The 21,589-nt window shown below is 36.8% G+C and overlaps 1 long non-coding RNA gene across 1 annotated transcript; it reads right to left on the bottom strand.

The window, feature by feature from the left end:
* Positions 1 to 15,995: 15,995 nt before the first annotated feature.
* LOC140038258 (uncharacterized) lies at positions 15,996 to 19,449 on the bottom strand. Its single transcript, XR_011842088.1, has 2 exons — positions 18,910 to 19,449; positions 15,996 to 18,279 (listed from the first exon to the last, which is right to left on the bottom strand). It is a non-coding gene; the product is annotated as an uncharacterized lncRNA (long non-coding RNA).
* Positions 19,450 to 21,589: the final 2,140 nt, after the last annotated feature.

Consider the following 21,589-nt stretch of genomic DNA (forward strand, 5'->3'; position numbering starts at 1 on the left):
ACCATGCAAACCACAAAACATTTCCGGACACCATAATCACAAACCTCTTCATTCGACCAACCCGCAGCTTCACCATTCCTACACTCAATCACTTCCGACACTCAACCTCCCTCAAAACCGCAGCACCACTCCACAATTCCATTCCATATCCTCTGCACACTTCCTACCCCAGATAACACTCTACCTTCACTTTGTTATCATCGCCAGAGATAGAGAGGGAGAGACCGAGCTGCAACCATTCTGTTTCTGCCGTGAGCTAAAGGGGAGAAAGGAGAGGGACACTAAGTGAGTTTCACTCCTGACTGCACCCTTAACCAGCTGCAAATCATTCTCTAACCGCCACACCATCGCAACTGCAACACCACTAGGACAACCATTCAGCTGCAAGTAAGCCGAGAGGAAGAGAGATAGAATTTCGGCTTGGTCACGCGTGCAAGCTTTCAGCAGAGGTAGATTCTGTTCTAGAGTAGCTTATTAGAGGCAGATGGTAGTGTTTAAGAACTTGCATGTGGGATTTGTGCATCTTACGAAAGCACCTGTCTTGACTGCCCCTATTCATGAAAAGCGATTACTCCTCCATATTACTACCCAAGAACGCTCAGTGAGGGCGTTACTGGCACAAGAAAATAATGAAGGAAAAAAGGTTGCCCTTTATTATTTAAGCAGAATGATGACCCCTAATGAATTAAACTATTCATCGATTGAAAAGTTGTATTTAACTCTTATTTTTACAATACAGAAGTTAAAACACTACTTTCAAATATATAGTGTGAGACTCATTTTCAGAGCGAATCCTATAAAATATATGATGAGTAGACCAGTACTATCCGACCATCTAATTAGACGGTATCTTTAGTTACAATAATTTGAAATTATTTATATACCTCAAAAGGCTGTAAAAGATCAAGTACTGGCAGATTTTCTTATTGATCACCCAACACCTATTAAATGGGAGTTGAGTGATGATCTACCAAATGAGAATGTACTCCTTGTTGAAATTCGCCCACCATGAAAAATGTATTTTAATAGTGCTACTCAACGTCATGGAGTTGGAACTGGTATTATATTCATAACTCTTGATGCAGAGGTTTTGCTATACTTTTTTACTTAAACCAATGTTGTTCAAACAATTTCGTTGAGTACCAAGCTCTAATACTCAGATTTGAAATAGTTGTTGACATGAAACAATTGGAGTTTCAAATCTATGTGACTCGCAATTAGTAATTTACCAACTTTTGGAAAGTTATAAAATCAAAAAGTCCGAGTTAATTCCATATTACAAGTATGCAACGCGACTTATAAGACAGTTTAGAGGTGCCATTATTAAACATGTTCTTAGAAGAGAAAATAAGCAAATTGATGCATTGGCTGTCCTTGTTTCTTCACTTACCGCGCAAAATCATGAGATACAAGTTCGTGTATGTTAAAAGTGGGTAGTTCCATCACTATTTGATGATGAAGGTATTGAAGAAAATGACACTCATGTGGTCTCAACTTACGAAATTGATAAATAAGATTGGAGACAACCCCTCGTTGATTATCTCAAGTATCAAAAGTTACTTGAGGAGCAACGTAGAAGAGCTGACATCCGCCGTCGTGCTCTTCGTTTTATCTTGTACAAGGATACACTATACCAAAAATCATTTGAAAGTGTATTCTTGCACTGCCTAAGTGAAGACGAGGCATATCAGACAATGTATGAGACACATTTTGGAATATGTGAAACTCATCAATTCGGTCCCAAGTTACATTTTCAGATTAAAAGGATGGGCTATTATTGGCCTACTATGATAAAAAATTGCATAAAATATACTCAAATGTATCAAACTTGCCAATTTTATGCAAATTGCATTCATCAACCACCCGAACCATTACACCTGACTATTGTTTTTTGGCCTTTTGATGCTTGAAGTCTTGATGTTGTGGGGCCGTTATCAAAGTCGTCCGATCAATATTTATATATATTAGTTGCGACCAACTACTTCTGTAAATGGGTTGAAACTGTACCATTCAGGCAAGTTAGAAAAGAAGATGTAATGACTTTCATTCGTGTAAATATTATTTACTGTTATGGAGTTCTCCGGTATATTATTAGTGATAATGAAAAATCCTTCTCCAATAACTTAATAGATAAGTTGTGTGAGAAATTCAAATTCAAGCAACGCAAGTCCTCGATATATAATACCTCCGCCAACGGTCTCGCGGAGGCATTAAACAAAATTTTGAATAACTTGTTGAAAAAAGTGGTGGTTAAATCAAAGAAAGATAGGCGAACCTCTTTGGACCTATCGCATCACATATCGAATTCCAATGCAAACCACGCCATATGTCTTAATTTATGGCGTAGAAGCTGTCATGTCTCTTGAGCAACAAATTCCTTTTTATGAGAATTGCTATCCAAGAAGGGCTTACAGAGGAAGAAAATAGTCGCCTGCGCATTGAAGAATTAGAAACTTTAAATGAAAAGAGTTTGGAAACCCAGCAAAATCTTGAATGCTATCAAGCTCACCTTTCTAAAGTTTTCAATAAGAAAGTTCAACATCGTTCCTTTCAAATTGGTGATATGGTGCTCGTAGTTTGAAAGCCAATAGTTATGACTCATCGTATCAAAAATAAATTTGTTTCCAAATGAGATGGACCATATATTGTTTGAGAAGTCTATACAAATGGTGCATATAAACTAGTGGACAAGATGACGTAAAAGTTGGCCTTATAAATGGAAAATTCATGAAGTTATACATGCCATAAAAAATAAAGTACTCCATGACGCATGAGTCTAAATTGCATGTTACTCCTAACCCGCAATAGTTTAAATTGTGAACTGTAGGAACTAGATGTGATTTGATTGCCTTTTGGAATATATAGGCAATTTAGAGGGTAACTTCTAAATTCAGTTACAACTCTATAAAATTAAATTCTTTGCCCTGATGACTCTTTTATTGCAAAAAAAAGTGCTCCTCTTTAGGATAATTTAAATTATTTTGCGGCATACACTTGAAAGTGTGTTGTCCAAATTATCAAATTATTTGGACAATTATCTTCTCAAATGTGATCAAAATTATGCAAATATTGAATCGTTTATATTGCAGTTGATAGCCTAAAATGGTGGTTATTGAAAGAATAAGGGAAAATAAGGGACATTTACAAGAATGTCATGAAAAAACAAATCAAATTTCATTATGGAATAATAAAAAAAAGAGATAGTTATGCCTGTGGTTACATGCCTTGAGCGATTAACAGTAGATGAAACTTGAAACAAAGTAAAAGATTGCTATTGATCCTATAATGACAACAGCTCTTTGCGATTGCTTTCAAGTAATGCTTGCATCTTATCCAAAATTTGGCTCTCCTCAGAAAATAGAGGTAGGGAATCCTCAATCTTTCAAATTTCATTTCATAAGTCAGCTATCCTATTTTGAATTCGGATAAACTCGTATTGCTCCTTTCATAACAGTGAAAGTGTCTCCTTCCTGTAGATATCCAAGAACTCAAGCCGTTTCTTTAACTCTACTTCCTTGCGGTCAATTTTCTTAAGTTTCAACATGTGCGTTGAGATCTTTTCTGCTTATTGTTTCTCCTTACTCTGAGCATCCCTAAGATGTTGAGTGGGTACAAAAGCAACTCATTATATGAATCAACTGAAATTTTCTTTAAGAGAGAAGGCTTCACTGCGACATAACGAGTTACATTTGCAAAGAAAACCTTTAAAAGACCTTCTAAGTTTGAGATATCCATAACATTGAAACTTTGCATTTCCTCCATGATTCCATTTGCTTTCGTCTCAAGAGCAGACATGCGTTCCAAGACTATTTAGGATATCATAACCTTCAAATTATTCTACAGCATTTGAATGTAGTATCAACAATATATTGAGATCACAGTTTGGGGACAAAATTCAGACACTTGAGGTGGCCTTGACCAAGATGGTGGATCGAAATTTTGAGTTTCTTTTTGTCCAATAGGGTCATATGTTCTTCCTTCTGTGGCATGATTTGCTGAATCACGTTTTCATCATCTACCGCCTTTTTGGAATTCTCACAGTATTCTTTTGTTTGGTATAATTGACTACTTGTTTTGCCAAAAGTTCAAATACAGTGAATCTTTCAATAGATGCTTGGCTTGGTTCCTCATAATCAACAAAAACCAAGTCTTGATCATTCAACTACAAGAAAGACGTTATGAAACAAGTCATTAATATAAAATTAGTAAGTAAATTTCAAATGCCAAACTAAAGAAGGCGAGAAGAGTTCTTACAATATTGGCATGACTTATACTAGATACACATATGTTCGGGATGTTCTTAAAGAATTCTTTAGGGACTAATGCAATATCGTCTGAAGAGAGAGTCATTACCTTGGATTTCTTGCGCTTCCAATACTGGTCCGTACTGATAGAATGCTCGTCCTCCACGACAATGGGATTGCTCCTCTTTTTTCATTGGAATTGCGAGACTCATGATCAGTGACTTATACCAGACACACATATGTTCGGGATGTTCTTAAAGAATTCTTTAGGGTCTAATGCAATATCGTCCGAAGAGAGAGTCATTACCTTGAATTTCTTGCGCTTCCAATACTGGTCCGTGCTGATAGAATGCTCGTCCTCCACGACAATGGGATTGCTCCTCTTTTTTCATTGGAATTGTGAGACTCGTGATCAGTGGCCTTTACAATTATTGAAGAAAGACAAAATGAAGTACTCTACGGAGATTCTTTATTAGAAGTTAGGATTTCAGGAGTAGCAACCTTGTTGCTTGAGTTTTTCAAAACTTTCTCCTCATTTCTCACAGCCTTGGTGATTTTCTGCTTCGTCTCAAAATTATTACCAACCTTAGAAGGATTATTCAGGTTTGCAAGTTTCTTTCCCTTAGATTTCTTTTGCGCCAAATTTGATTGGACGCTCTTAATCAAAGTATTGTGACGCCCCACCTTCCCCTAGGACGTACCCAAGGGTTTGACGGACCGCTTGCCTAATTCTCATCAAGATTCACTCACTCACTTCAATCAACTCTCAGGATTAACCATTCAAACCTCTAAAATAACATTTAAGTTCTACAATTCAACCAAAATTCAAACTTATTTACAATCCAAAACCCAAATATATGATACAACATCAAATATTGAAATACATTCTATCTACCAAAAGAATAAGTACAAGAGAATTATACACTTTAGGTCACACTCAATTGCTCTGGGTTTCCACTCCTGTAAGGAAAACAAAAACTAAAGAAATGAGTTAAAAATCCAGTGAGATTCCAAAACAAGCAGTCAAGTAAGTAAAACACGGGAATATTAAATTTAACACTTTTCACAGTAATAAACAATCATTCAAGAAACAATCACTCAATCATTGGAAGGATACGTGCTCATTTGGAGCCATTCATTTAGTCATTTAGTCGCCGACCATTTCCCTTATTTCTCTGACATTTGAAAACATTTAACAGTGAAAACTCCTTCAGTGTTCATTTCATTTATTCATTCATTCAATCATTGCATTATATTCACTGGCAAGTTCTCCACCAGATTTTGTGGTTATAATTGAGTATACTAAACACTATCCCAAGGTCACCAGCTGCTTAATCGAATCTGCTTCTGGCTTGAGTCGACTGGCAAAGAAGAGCATGGGCCCAATTCAGCCAAAAGTTTACATTCATACACAAGTAACATTCAATCACTTGATCATTGAAAATTCACATTCACTTAGGTTGAATGCGATAAAGTACACACTTGCCCATTAAAAATCCATTTAACAATCATTGAAATGCATTTAACACTCAAACAAACATTTACAACATTTCACATAGTCATTGGAAGCACAACATGCAAGGAACACTCACCAATAGTCAAGTAAGCAAGACAAGAGAAAATTTTCACAAGTTCTCCTCGGGGTTTCCGTCAAATTCCTCTTGAATACTTGAGACATGCACAATCAATGATTACCTATAATTGTTCAACCAAGGCCAAACAATTTTCCCTTAACCCTTCATTCAAGCGTGCTCAATTTCTTGTCAAATTAAGATAGAAACTCTCTTCACTTAACCACTAAGATAACACTCAAGGGAAGATTCAAAAGTGTTTCATTTGTTAGTCAAAACATGGCAAGAGTTTTCGATTCAAAAGTTAGCCAAACTGTTCAAGAGTTTAACAAAACATACATGGAGGGAAAACCACTTTCACTTCCTTAACCCTAATCTTTTGCCCAAGTTTTGATATATATAAATGAGCGTTCAAGTTTACTAAAAATTATGAAATCAAAACCTCACCAAACCACCATTTATTTCTTAGTAAAGACGCCAACAAATCCTCCAAAGTTTAAACATCAAGCAAGTGAAATTTTTTCACAAAACTCTTGGCATAACGCTCCATTTTTCACCCACTTTTAATTCAAACTTGTTGCTCCTTTTAAAAGTACATTTGAGGGCAATTGATTAGCAAGCTATGTTGCACAAAATTTTACTTTAAAACTAGAGGAAACGAGACAAATTCCAATCCAAGATTCGGCCAAAACCTTCTAAAATTTTCAGCAAACAAGGTTCAAGAAAAACTCCTCATTTCACTTTTAAAATGAATTTTGAAATCAAATTTGGTACTTGAGTGAACCATGAGAGTTTACCACTAAAAACACATTTAAAAGAAAAAACTAATAACTTTCAAGATTGCAACCTCTTTTTCTTGATCCAAAACGTCAAGTTTTCTTGTTCAAATCAAAAGAAAACTCATATACATAATAAATCCATGATCCAAGTATGAAATGAAGTGCAAGTAATCGAGAAAGTTATGTTTAAAAATCAGAAAATATTTCCAAGACCCTTCCAAGTTTTGTTTGTCATTTCATAAGAAAAATCCTAGTTTTTGAAATGCTTTTTGAAAAGTCATAACTCGAGTTTCGTAAGTCCAAAAATCATAAATCTTATACCGTTAGAAAATGGATTCAAAAGTCTACAACTCTCTAGAAGACACTTTCATAAAATTCAACCCATAACTTATTCAAATCTCAGCCTCAATTCACTGTTCAACTGAGTGCAAAAACAAGAGAACAGTCTTGAATTTTCAGCCCACTTGGAAATTTTGCGGGCATTTATAGAAAATGAACCAAATCATGAATTTTCCATGGTTAAAAGAGTTATCAGTCTAGTTTCAAATACAACAAATGGGACTCAATTCGGATTTTTCTACACCAAGATATAATAGATTTCCCAAGACTGTTTAGAGTCTTCTGTGAGAAAAATTTTCAGCAACACTTGACTCAATCTTCCCACTTAAGCTCATGATTTTTTTGGTTCAAATCCAACTCACAATCAAAATTTAATGTCTAACAAAGTTTGTGGAACAAGATTTCCTCCAAAAGTTTTGAAAAATAAGGGCTAACATCATTCAAAAGTTTCGGCCAACAAGAAGCTTTCAAAACAGAAATTTTTCTCAAGTCATCTACCGAAATCAAGGTTTTAAAGAAATCCATCAACAACCCATCAAAGGTCCAATCTTTCAAGTTACAAATGTATTAAAAACTTGAACAAAAAGAGAGGGTTTCAAGCCAATACCTCTCCTAGCAATTTCAACCAAGCAACAAGTTCAAATTTTCTCCAAGAGTTGCCTCCAAATAAGACTTCTTTCCAAGCTCAAGTAAGGTTCCAAGAATCAACCAAAATTTAGGGGAGATTTGAAGCAAGAAATGGAGGAAGAAAGTTGAGTTTTTTTCTTTCTTGTTTTTGGGAGTGAGAAGCTCGGTCAAATGGAGAAGAAGATGAAATAAGTTTTGTCCAAAATTTTCAAGATACAGACCAAGAAAGTCTTGGTAAAAGGATGAATAATGTCTGACAAGTGTCGGCTTAGGGTTTAAACCTATCTTCTTGTCTTTCCTCTGTCTCCAATGGCTAGTCTATATTGTTTTCCTCTAACCCACTTTTAACACTTCTAATCACATAACTCCTCTAGTAAAATACCTGTTTTTGTCCATTAAATTTATTAAGCAGCTCACTAATGGGTCCCACTTTTATAATGCGCTATGAATTTAGCATACACTAACTTATAGGAGGAAAAAAATTAAAATATTAACTCACTTAAACAAATGTATTCAATGAAATAAAATAAAGTGAAAATAATTTTTGGGTCCTTACAAGCATCACGTCCTTTGAGGAGATAGCCGTCATGCACCATGGACATCCATGTTTGAAAATCTGGAGATGTATGCTTGTTAGCATTCAAGAAATAACTAGAAAAAAGCACCTTTGACTCTGTCTTATTGCAAATAGCAGTGCGCTAAAGTATTCAATTTAAATTATAATTTGTAGAACGGACATCTGCTCCGAGTTCCTGTGGGGTGTCTTGATAAAATCCAAATTGTCGTGCAAACCTGTCTGGACTATATAGTTCAACAAGAAAATCCTCTTCAACATGCAAGACTAAGTAATTCGAACAGGTACTTACGAAATAACTCAGTTCTGGGTTCGCTGACTTGTCGTTATCAACAAAAAGTTCATTTTGATTCTTCACAAGAGAAGTTGATCCCCAAGTTACTTTGTCTCCCTGATGAATGAGGTCGCGAACATTATTTTCATCAAAATATCGTGCGCCACCCTCTGTAGAATAATTGATCATTATTAGTCCAGATATGTTATTCGGAGTCGAATAATGGGTGGAAAAATAACTCACTAGCCAAGCATACACGTAGTGCAATGGAAAAGATACACGAGCATATCTTGGGGTAGACGAATTTGAGATCTTATTGAGTCCGCGGTAGATTCTCAACAAGACAAGAACCGCAAGGCAAGTCTTACGTTCAGTGGCCATCATACTAGCCATTTTGAAAGTAGATGGCCTAATATAATGGAGGTCCTCATATGGTAAAGCAAAAGTGCAGAGTCAATAAGATATAAATACTGTGAGATAAGTCTCTTCTCGCAAGTGAGATTTGACTTCGATGGCATTAAATACGCCGTTGTCTTGACTTAAAAATTCGTGTGGTTGTCCAATCTCTCTATCCAGGTTTTGGATCGTTTGAGTACGAGATGCCCTCTTTATTCGTCTCTGCTTTGGTTTTGAATACCTTGTTTTGCCTTTAAACCAAAAGTTAATCTATTGGGTAGCTGAAATTCCATGTATGTTGGTTTCTTCATGTTGAAGATGATGGAAGCCGCGAACAAATACTTACAACTTTGTGGAATATGCCTTAATTTCTTTTCGATAGCTCCAGTTAGCTCTTCTAGACATGGAATCACCTCTTCATAAATGCCTCTGATAATTGGAAGTCCTCCTAATTTGCATAGATCCCAAAGGAAAAGAAAATTCTCCAACAGATATATGCAAGATATTAGTGTCTAGACACCATACCTCACAAAATGCCCTAAGTACATGAGGATTCCCGTCGTATGTAAAAAGTGAAACATATAAGGCATCAAACAAGTGATTTTCACGAAACACTTGTTTGCTCCTTCTAAGAATATCTTCCAACCACTTTCAATAATTTTTGATATAACCAAATTTACCACTAAGTCTCAAGGAAGCACCCCAGTGTGTGTCTCCATCTATAATTCACCTGCCAAAAGTTTGAAAGGGAGTTGTCATTGACTCCTTGTTATGAATAAGAGACTTCAAAGAGTGAACTCTCATGCCATCATCTTAAGAAAATTCCAGTGACCAATCCTTTAAGTTAGGATACTTGTGAGAAGGCCACTCACTAAAGTAAGTTCCTTGTATAAGAGGATGCATCAATAATTTCGTTCCTTTGTCAGTAGGGTCATCATGACTGTTGGTGATAAGGAGGTACTTTTCGTTTGAAGTTGTAACTTCCTTGAATATTGCCATTTCGTTAGGACCAACTTGCAATAAAAGGAAGAAAAACCAAAGAAGATTTGGTTACAATGGCATGATCGAAAACAGTGAGAGGAGTATTAAATCGTCAACATAAGTTAAATAAAAGGATTTCTCGAGCTTTGGTAAGCTCTCATTGAAATGGGCAGTTGCGTCTCCTTCATGTACTCCTCAAACTATAATATGGCTCTCGTGGAAGTTTGCGGTTGCACCTTTTTCAATTTTTGGTGGCACCTCCTTCATGTACTCCTCAAGCCATAACATGGCTCTTGTGAGAGTTTGCGGCTGCACTTTTTTCAAATTTTGATCGCACCTCCTTCATGTACTCTTCGAACCATAATATGACTCTTATGGGAGTTTACGGTTGCACCTTCTTCAAATTTTGGTCGCACCTTCTTCATTGTACTTCTCAAGCCATAATATGGCTCTCATGGAAATTGGCAGTTGCACCTTTTTCAAATTTTGGTCATATCTTTTTCATTGTACTCCTTAAGCCACGATATGACTTTCATAGGAGTTTGTAGTTGCACTTTCTTCAAATTAATGTCCATCATAAATGATGTGGCGATGGATCTTCCTTCCACATTACGCAAAAAAAAAAAAAATAGAGGAGGGAGAAATCAGCATCAACAAGAAGTAAAAGCCATGTAGTAGGTAAATTACCTAAGTACTCCAAGTGATGAAATTCTCAATTGTAGAATCACGGCCACGATTGAAGCGAAGATGTAGTTTTGTTTGCAAACTAAAATATATATATAAGAGAGGAGAGGGTATCAATTTGCCTTGAATAATAGATGCCAACACAAGGTGTAACTTAAAAAAATCCATCAACAACCAAATTTTGCCTTGCTTCGCAAGAAAGGACATTCAAGAAAAAGACATCGCATGTGGCATGCAAATAACTTCAATTGCAATTTAAATAAATAGTATGGAATTTGCGTGAATCGAGAATGCTATGGTATGCAACAATGGAAAGAAAACGTGTACACTTTGCATGCAAGAGAGCAATCAAAGCTTAAAGTGTCTTGGCACTGAATTCAATTATTAATCTATGCTCATTAAGTTTCAAAAGAGCATGCAGATTTCAACAATTTGGGGACACCAATAAAACCCAAATTTGAAAATTTCAATCCCACAAGCATAACAATCACTGTTTATTTCATGAAAGTTTGTTCGTTCAATTTGAGACAACAAATTTTTATGCTAGAAAGACTCAAACTTTCATGCATAAAATTTGTTCATGGCTCAAACTTTCATGCATAAAATTTTTATGCATAAAATTTTTATGCATAACAAACTAGTTTTGATTCAATTTGAGACAACAAATTGTTTGTTCGTTCAATTTGAGACAACAAATTTTCAGCTTGGTTCATGGCTCAATTCGGTGAATTTTGATTCGGCAAAGTGAGTTATAAAGACTCAATGTTTAAGCTAGAATGAAGGTGGGTGATACCTAAGTAATGCGAGGCTTGCTCGTGGTGAAGGCTAACGTCTTGATGCTTGCAATTCGAGCTATTTGGAGCTATGTGGAAGTCAAGAATATTTATAGCTTGGTGATTTGATCTTGAAGGCTTCTATATTTTGTGATCACTGTGGGCTTGATTTAAAGCAAGTTGATAATTTTGAAAACCAAGGTTCTATGCAGATTTTTGATCGGGCAAGTTTTGGCTATTTTAGAAGTCAAACGACTTGGAAATATGGGTCCAGTAGCTAATTTAGAAGTTACATATTGACTTCAAAGGATTTATATTGGAGTTGGAAAGCTATTGGAACTTGTGAACTTATGTTGCCTAATTGGTTTTGGCAATTCCCATATTAATGAACATTGATTGTGTGGCAAAGGTAATTTCCTAGGCGTTGATTTTAGCAATTACTTTTTTTTTCCTCGCAAGACTCGGTTTAGACAACTACTGGTTTGCCACATCATGGAAAATGGAAATGATTGAAAGTGGTGTTTTTCTGATTCTCTTGGAATCAATTGCCAATCAAGAGGAAAATGGTCTCACGACTTCTTAAGGAATTAATTGAAAAAATGAAGCCATGGGCAACATGATTCTGTACATGAATCAATTTGGTTCGAGTGTTCAACTGCATTACAAGCCTAGACTACAAAGTTTGGTTTTTTTTTTTTCTAATGGACCAAGTATTCTACAAAATCATGATCAAGGTTAATACTTCAAGCCTTGTCTTTGGCAATTGTCAAGCAATGTCTCACCAAGTCTTCAAGTGGGGGCATTTATAGACAAATAAATTTTATTTAGTCAAGATTTATATAAATTGAATTTATTTTAATTAAATTAAATTAAATTATAGAAGTCCATTATGTTTTTGACTGACAAATTGGGCCAATATTATATGTGCTATTAAATCAAATTAAATTTGTAATGTCCATTTAAATTGAAGTGAATTAATTATTAATTCACAATGAACTATTTGGATTGCCCCAGTATTTAAACTCAAATTAAATGGGTTTCTTGAGTTACAAGTTACCTAAACTACAAGAAGGTTCTGAGGGTTTTTTTGAAAACTTAGCTTACATATTTTGGCTATAAATAGAGGTCTTCCCTCAAGATAAAGGGAGATTTAAATAAAGAAATTTTGGAGAAACGCTATCAAATTCTCTCAAGAGCTTTCTCTCTCAAATCCAAGTCCAAATCAAGCCAAACAAATCCTCCTGCTATCAGTGTTGAAGACTTAAAGTTTGAAGTATTTGACGCCATCATCAAATCATTCGTTTTCTACACCGAAATTGTAGAAAACACTCTTTGATCGAAGAATAAGACTTTTTGGCCCTTCGATTGAAGTCATTTAAAGAGAAGAATCAGGGGATTAATTTCTTTGGTTCAAGAATTTTCAGAGATTGTAACCCACTTATTATTTGATTTAATAAATTTGATATTTGTGCAAGTTTTCTTGTCTTTTATTTTAAGCAACGAAATTTGTGCTTACAAGAGTATTTGAATTTCTCTCTCCTATCTTTAATTCGATTTTGCCTAGCTAAAAAGATACAATTTTTCATCTTTCACCAAAGAACAATTTGTCTGTAATAGTTTTAATTATAAGTTAACACTTTTCTAGCTAGGCAATTTTTACCTTGGAGATTGAAGTTAAGGAATTTTGTCTGAATCATTGTTAGAGGCTGTATGCTTTTGCAGCTTCAAGTGGATTGCTAAGAACTTTACATGCAACCAATCTCCATCATTTAAGAAGATTTTCTCGACAAAATTTGAGTTAGTCTTTTTAAACTAGGTTGAGATTAGATGGAAATTAATTAAAGATGATCTACATTAAGGAATAAAAAATTTTAAATTCTATTGTACTTAACTGTACGATTTCTTATACACAATTCATTTGACATCACCAACTAGACTTTGAAGGGATATCTCATCTCGATCTGATATCTCTTAGGTCCCTATGTCTTGCATTCACATAGCAACGTTCAAAATTCAATTTGTAATAAGAGTAATTTTCAATTACAACATCTCTCAGAGGCTTTAGCGTAGAGCTTCCAGATAAATCATTTATGTTTTCGTTGTAGGATCTGCCCAAGAATCAAATAACACTTGCAGTTTTGACACTTTTATTAGATCAAAATTATTATCAGGTATAGAAGAAATATTTCCACCTTATTGAAATATTTTATGAATGCAGGGGAGGGGGAAAACAAAAGAAAAATATCCAGAGTTAGTAATCAAGACTATAAAATCGGTATGCATGCCCTATGGGGGAACCCTTTTTATGCCAAGGGTAGGCCTAGCATGAAAATGCAATCCTCCAGAGCAGGCACTATACAATACCTGATGGATCCAATCAGCTTATGGAGTGAAAAATAATTTGAAAAATTTGGCCCATTGGAATGGAAAGAGACATTTGTCCTAAAATGAGGGAAAAGTCCGAATGGATTGCTACTTTGATCGATGCATGAAATAATGTGTAAAAGAGATTGCAATGTCTCAATTAATTTATTCGGTGACCCTTAGACTTAAACCCTAAAAAGGGAAAAAACGGGTCAAATGGATTGGATAAAATTGATGATTTATTTAAAAATGACCAAATTGCCCTAAAAATAGGTAAACTGGTCAAATGAATTAAATGAAATTTGATTTATTCAAAAATTGATCGAATCACCCTAAAAGGGTAGATTGGTCAAATGAATGAAACTTGATTTATTCAAAATCGATTCGATTGCCCTAAAAATGGGTGAATTGGCCAGATGAATGAAAAAGAGATTGATGATTTATGCAAAAATCGACCGAATGACCCTAAAAAGGGTAAATTGACCAGGTGACCCTAAAAAGGGTAAATTGGTCAAATGAATTGACGATTTATTGAAAAATCGACCAGGTGACCCTAAAAAGGGTAAATCGGTCAAATGAATTGACTATTTATTGAGTGAATTGGCAAAATGAATTGGTTGAATTGTCCGGCCATTGGTTACTTCAAAATTATTGAGGTGCATTAGTCTATGACCTTCTAGAAATCAAATTTTGGCCTCAATTTATTTATCGTCCCAATAGGAGGAATCACTTGTGAATTTCTTCAAATTAATGTCCTTCACGCAAAGGATTTTTACCAATTTTAAAAAAAATGGCCAAAAAGTGATTATTAGATGCTCATATTCCAAAGATCACTCCATGAAAATGATCGGATCCTACCTTACCTTGTGCACTACCCCTTCGGATGGTACGAGAAAGGTAAACGTGCAAGTCTCATTTGGATTATATATCCGAGACATGGGGTGGTTTATTCCTAACACGGGATCCCCTAAATGGCATTCCCTTTCTAGGGTTTATGCATGATGCCATTTATTAAAGCGATGTAAATATGTGACAAATATGGTCTAAAGGACATGAATAATGCATCGGGGGAAAAGGTCTAAAATGACATGTATTTATTGAAAAACCAATGCAATAACTGGAATTTAAACATGTGAGTCATCTAGTGGGTAAGTCACTAAAAGAGTGCCAAAAGGCCTCTTATTGCTAAGGCACATGAATGCAGGCCAAGAAAACAAAAGAATGGTTAGTGCAATTGATAGTACACATAACACATTGGGAGCAATTAAGAAAAGAAATACAATAAAGCAAGTAAAAGGGGTGGAACCCCTTCCCTCGTGCCTAATGTGCTTAAAATAGGGTGAGGCCGACTCTACCTTAGGTCATTTTAATATGGATGCATGAGGCTGGGGTTCACTAATGCCTAGACTCGATGAAGCTTCGGCTCCCAAGCCTTCAGACCTAAAGGCGAAGGGTCATCACTCCCAGGGCCTTCGGTCGGTGGCTCGAGTGATCCCTTAGGTAGCGCTATGGGCGCAGAGCACACCAGCCGCCTACCCAAGGCAATCGGTTCTAGTCCTACAAGGCGGTGTGGGATGGCGCCCACGAAAAATAAAATAAAATGGGATAAAAGCAAGTAAACGTGCACGTATGAAGTGTTCCCCTATTTTGAGGGAAGGGGTTGAGAACCACGCGGGGCTCTAAAGGTGACACACACCCCCCCCAAATGCAATGCAAGCGCGAGATAAACAAGTAAACATACATCCAATCAACCAATCACACATTCGTGAGCGAGGGAGTAGTTGGATACGCGCGCGAGGCAAAAGGCCCTAAAAATGGAAAATGCAACCCTAATATCCAAATGCAATGCATAAAAAGGGTAGAAAAAGGAAACGAATGGCTAAGTCAAATGCTTGGACCCACTTAGGAGTTCCCCAGTGGAGTCGCCAACTGTCGCGCCCCACTTTTCGAATGAAAGTGTGAATGTGGATGTGAGTGATGTGATGTGTGAAGTGTGGTGTGAACGTGTGCAAAATGAAAAGTAAAAAGGCCATGGGACTTTGGAAAGCGACGATTTGGCCAAATGAAATTTTAAAAAGGGTTTTTTAAATATGAAAACGGAGTCGCCACTTGGTATAGATTTGGGGTGTACCAAGTCACCCAAAAAGTGTTTTTAAAAGACAAAGTAGCAAAACCCTTTTTAAAACGACTCCTAGTCCACGTAAGCCAAAGAAAAAGGTTCGGGGGTCACGTTTGACAAAGGGGAAGGCAAGGATAGAATCCAAGGCACCCCTTTGACCTAGCCAAGGCTAGTTGCGCGACTCAAACCAATTTTTCCTAATTTTTCTACCCAAGGTATGTATCGCATATTGGATATGTCTATATGAATGCAAAAACCTAGACCTAGGGGAATTGGGGGAAATTTCTCTTCAAAGGTTGAGTGGTGCCAATCACATTAATTGTGAAGCCCAATAATGATCCTCTTGGAGAGGTCACACCTAAACCTAAATGACGTGAAAAATGAGTGGAATGCATGCCATGTGAAAGTGTGAGTTTGTATGAAATGAGAAAAATGATAAAAGTAATAAGATAAGAGTGAAGGCGTGCAAATGTAGATGAAAGTACTCGTGTGCGAGTGAAGATAAAAAGGGTTCGTGTGCAAGTGGAGACAAAAAAGTGTTCGTGTGCAAGTGAGGGTGATAAAAGGTGCATGTGTGCAAATGAGACAAAAGTGAAAGTGTAATGATAGAGTGGATTGAGAATGCATGAGCCTAGGGAATTCATGCATATTGGGACGGGGAGACCTAAATCGTGACTTGATTTTCCCTTTGATTAGAAGGCAAAACTAGCGTGCTAAGGCTATCGAGTAGCCACACTCGCTCGTTTCCCTTATCGGAAGGGGACCCTCAAGCAAATGGACCCTACAACTATCATGATATGCAAAAATCCTAAAATGAAGGGAAAGGGGGTTCAAGGAGCATGCCAAGTGATAAAACTAAGAAAAATGCATGATATGTGGTGAACAAGCAAAATGACATGCTAAATGAGGGGAAATCCCTAAGGGTCTAGCGTTGGACTAGCCCATTCTATGAATTCCGACTAGCGTTGGACTAGCGGAAACGTACATTCATCCATTCCATTCATTCATGGCTATGAAAGCAGGTAGACATGCCAAAATACTCGTAAACACATAGCACATAGCATTTAGCATGCTCGACTAGATGCAAGAGCCTAATAAAGCAATTAACACATAGCAACTAAGCATGCAAGCCACATAAGCTAATTAAAACCCTAACTATTACATTTGCTAGCTAGGCACATGACTTCGACAGGTCTCCATTGAATGCTCCTCCAAGCCCTATCTATTACATTAGGGAAACCCTACTACAATCTAAAAGGGGGAAAAGAATAAAATAATTAAATCCCTAACTATTACAAGCCAAGAGGTGTACACATACCCCATAATGAATAACTTAAATAAAAAGCAAAAGTAAATGAAGAAAATGAAAGGAATTAAAGAAAGGCAAAGAAAGCAAAGTAGACATGCATATTCACATAACACGTAGAAGCACGTAGGAAAAATAAACTCAAGAATATAGAAGTTACCTCCCTTGCAATGGAAATCGAGTAAATGAGATATTAGCTTCAAAACAATAAAAAGGTCAAGGTACCAATTTATTTGACAAATAATCACAAAGGATAAAACATAAACATGAATTTGAATCAATTAAATCATGTCAACAAACCACATTTAAGAAGTCAAAAGAAGAAAGGACTTGATTGCAAAAATTAATAAAGTCTTGGGGTCAAAATTAAAGAAAAATAAAGTTCAGGGACTCATTTGCAATTAAAGTAAGGACCGAATTGAAAGCAATTGAAGACATCCAGGGCCACAGTACAGTTAAGGAAAAGTCCGAGGACTGATTTGCAAATTCATTCTCTGATTTCTTAATGGATCAAGCTACTGGGCTATTCTGTTCATTTCTTGGGCCAAAAACCCTTACCAGCCCACGGAAGTCCAAAACAAATGGAAATGGGCCATCTTATTTATTTATTTGGGCCAAAACCTCCCTAGCCCAACAGAAATCCAAGCAAAACAAATGGGCTAGTCTAATATTCTGATCCCAAGAACGATCCAATTAAATTAATCACAAACCCAATTCTAAAACCCAACCAAAGGTGTTGGGCTCTATCTTCCTAAACCCAAGTCAGAAACCCAACAAAATAAACCAAATCCACTTCCTTGAGCCCAAACAAAATAACCCCTTAATCCAAAACACTTATTTCACTAAACTCAACAAGATAAACAAATCCACAAAATTATTAACCCACAATTATAATCTAACATTAAGAATTAATGTATCCAAAGGACTATTTAAACATTAAAAGATGATTACAATCTAAAAGAGTGAAATGAATTCAACTTTTCGATTCTTTGGGCTATGTCAGAATAAGAGGGAAACTTGAGAGGTTCAATCACAACAAAATAAGGACCCAATGGAAACAATTAAAGAAGTTAAAGGGGCCAATTTGATGGATTTGTCAATTGTTTGGGCCATAGTGGATCAAGGGGAAACCTGGGGGTTAAACTGTAATTTTATGAAGAATTTCATGCAACCTTCGAATGCAATCCGCGGTTCCTGGGTTTCTGAATGCCAAATCTTTTGTTCAAACGCAACTCATGACTGAACCATCTGAACTTGAACCAAAGTGAAAAAACGAGCACCAAAATTCTTTTCATTCTTTTAACCTTGTTTAAATAAGAAAATTCAGAAAAACAGATCATGTAAATTCTGGCAAATTGCTGCAACAAGCACGGAAGCTTCCTCCTACTTTTGACCAGGTTTTAGCTTTATAAAACTCAATGGTAATTTGCTCATAGGGAGAGGGAAGTGAGGGCGAGAATCCAAACTATCGGGAGACTATAGAAGACAGCAAATGAGCAACATAAAAACAAACGAATTTCCGCCCCATGCATTTGGAGGAATGAAAATCAACATGATAAAATGTTCATCGACCCAACTAACAAACACCCACTGGCTAGAGTCTCCTCCGTATGTATACATATAAACGCTGAAAATCTCTTCACTTTGGTTCAAGATTTTGGTTTAGGCATTTTAGCAAACAACAAATAGGCATTAAAATCCTATCAGATTTTTGCTCAAATTGAGGCATAACTAACCCAGAAATTTGTCAGAAAACAAAACAGAATATCCCAACCAATCCATAAAGCATGCTCGGTCAAAATTGTGGACAATCCACAAAGGAATTCAAGAAATGAACTTGAACAGGGAAATGAATTTCAAAGAAAAAGGATCTCTTACCGCATATATTTTCTTGGCGAAAATTTGCCGATGGCGGTGGACTCCGACGAGGTGGGGTGGCGGCTCCTCGCCACTTAGCCCAGTTCTCAGTTCTTTCCCTTTTTGCTCCGTCCGCCGCCCTTTTGCTTTCGCCCAGAAATTCCGCCGCCACTCTCTGGTTCTGTGTTTTCTTGCCGCGGCCCCCCCCTTTGTTTCCTTCTTTTTTGTTCTTTTTTCATTCTTCAATCCGTCCGCTGCTCCCTATTGCCTTGCCCTCTTTCTCCAGGCTAAGCCCTCTGTGTTTTTCGTTTTTAGCCGTAGCTTTCTGCTTTCTTTTCCATTGCTCTGTTTTTCCTTAGTTTCAGCCGTAGCTTCCCCCCCTCTGTTCTTTTCTTTTTCTGCCTTTTCCCCTGAAGCCTGTTTCTCTCCTTTTTTTTGCCTGCCGAGAGCCCCCTTTCCCCTTTCACTCTGTTTTTTCCTTGTTTTTTTCTGTTTTTCTTGCCTCCATGCCCGATAGCTCCTCTCCCCTGTTTTTCTTTTCCTTTTTGTTTCAAAAATTCCCTAAGCTCAACAAGTGTCCAAGACACCTACCCCTCTATACAATTGTCCTATAATTCCTTAGACACTTGTCTAATGATTATTTTATACACTTGTCCAACATGCACACTTCCACCTATCCACACATTTTCTTCCTTTTTCATTTTCATTTTTCTTCAAAAATCAATTAAAAATAAATTAACAATTTTCAAACCAAATTTTAAGAGAATTAAAGCTACTTTTAACATCTTACAAAAATGAAAATGAAGAATCTAACTCAATTAAATAAATAAAAAATAAATGATAGAAATTAAATTAAAAATACAAATTTGGTGTCTACAGTTTGCCCCTCTTTGTCTGAGTTTTGGAAAAACTTGAGACAAAGAAATAGACACCAAATACTTACCTGTGTTATTCGGCAGTGAGCGTCTCGAACGATGGACGCTTTAGAAATGGGGACTGACCCCTTTGACAAAATTTAACATGGGATTGACCCAAACAGAAAATTTAAAATCGGGACTGACCCGAACAGAAATTTAAAATTGGGATAGATCCACGGGATAGACTCGAACAGAATATTTAAAATTGGGATAGACCCACGGGATAGACCCGAACAGAAATTTAAAATTGGGATAGACCCGAACAGAACGGGATGTTGTGAAGTTGGCGGCACGAAATCCAGGCCCAACAGAATTTTTGGAATGTTGGCGGCACGAAATCCAGGCCCAACTTGATGTTTGAAATGTCGGCGGCACAAAAACCAGGCCCAACTTGATGTTTGGAATGTTGGCGGCACGAAATCCAGGCCCAACTTGATGTTTGGAATGTTGGCGGCACGAAATCCAGGCCCAACTCGATTTTTGTGATGTTGGTGGCACTAAATCCAAGCCCAACGTGGTGATGTGAAGTTGGTGGCACGAAAACCAAGCCCAACGTGACATTTGTGATGTTGGCGGCACCTAGTCCAGGCCCAACGTGACATTTGAACTGTTGGCGGCACGAAACTCAGGCCCAACGTGACATTTGAACTGTTGGCGGCACGAAACTCAGGCCCAACTTGACATTTGAACTGTTGGCGGCACGAAACTCAGGCCCAACGTGACATTTGAACTGTTGGCGGCACGAAACTCAGGCCCAACTTGATGTTTGTGAGGTTGGCGGCACGAAATCCAGGCCCAACTTGATGTTTGGAACGTTGGCGGCACAAAATCCAGGCCCAACAGAATTTTTAGAATGTTGGCGGCACGAAATCCAGGCCCAACTTGATTTTTAGAATGTTGGCGGCACGAAATCCAGGCCCAACTTGGTTTTTAGAATGTTCAGTGGGATAAGACCCAATCCTGCCATCCAATTGGTGAAGAAATTGAATTTGATTCGTCAAAATACAAAAGATTAAATTTGATTTTCCAAGAAACAAAATTTTGAACTTGATTTTTTGATTTTTGAATTTTTCTGATTTTTCGAGAGAATCTTTTTCACAAATAATTTGCCCCAGTGTAGGGCCCTTCTCCCTTCTTTCTCCTCTTTCTTCGGCATCGGCCTTCCACATCGCCAGATGCTTTTCGTCGACTTCAACTGTGAATACCTGCACAGGGCTTACGTGCACTCAAATGAGCGTGACTGATTTGAAAAAAATGCATTATTTTGATTCTTGGACGAAATCCTCAATTGGACTTACAAAAATATTTGCCCCTGTGTGGGCCTATTTTGCGAAATTTTGCAAATAAAAATTTTGCCCCAGTTTGGGCCCATTTGATTGCAAAAATTGGTTTAGATGATTTCCCATTTACTTGAACAAAGAAAAACCGCACTTTCTAAAATTTAGAAAAGAGTGCACATATACAACAATGTGAAGAAACTTTAAGCGTCAAGTTTGAACTCATGCAGAAATTTCATGATGAATTCCTCGAAATAACACCAAATTTAAGAAGACTTCTTCCTTACTTTTAGCATTGGTGCTTAGGGTAACGGGTCACCACTTCTGGTTGACTCATCTTTTCAGGACCAATCAAGTGACTTTATTTTTTTGAAATGGCTAAGGAAATGGGAGATAAGAATCTGTCTTATTTTTGTGCCCCAGTTGTATGTAATCCATTCAATGTCACATCTTAGTGAAAGCAAAGAGTTTGTTACCCTTATTTTCAAGAAAACTTAGTCAACATAC

The sequence above is a fragment of the Coffea arabica genome, chromosome 3e (assembly GCF_036785885.1).
Source record: "Coffea arabica cultivar ET-39 chromosome 3e, Coffea Arabica ET-39 HiFi, whole genome shotgun sequence".
In the NCBI taxonomy this organism is placed as follows: Eukaryota; Viridiplantae; Streptophyta; class Magnoliopsida; order Gentianales; family Rubiaceae; genus Coffea; species Coffea arabica.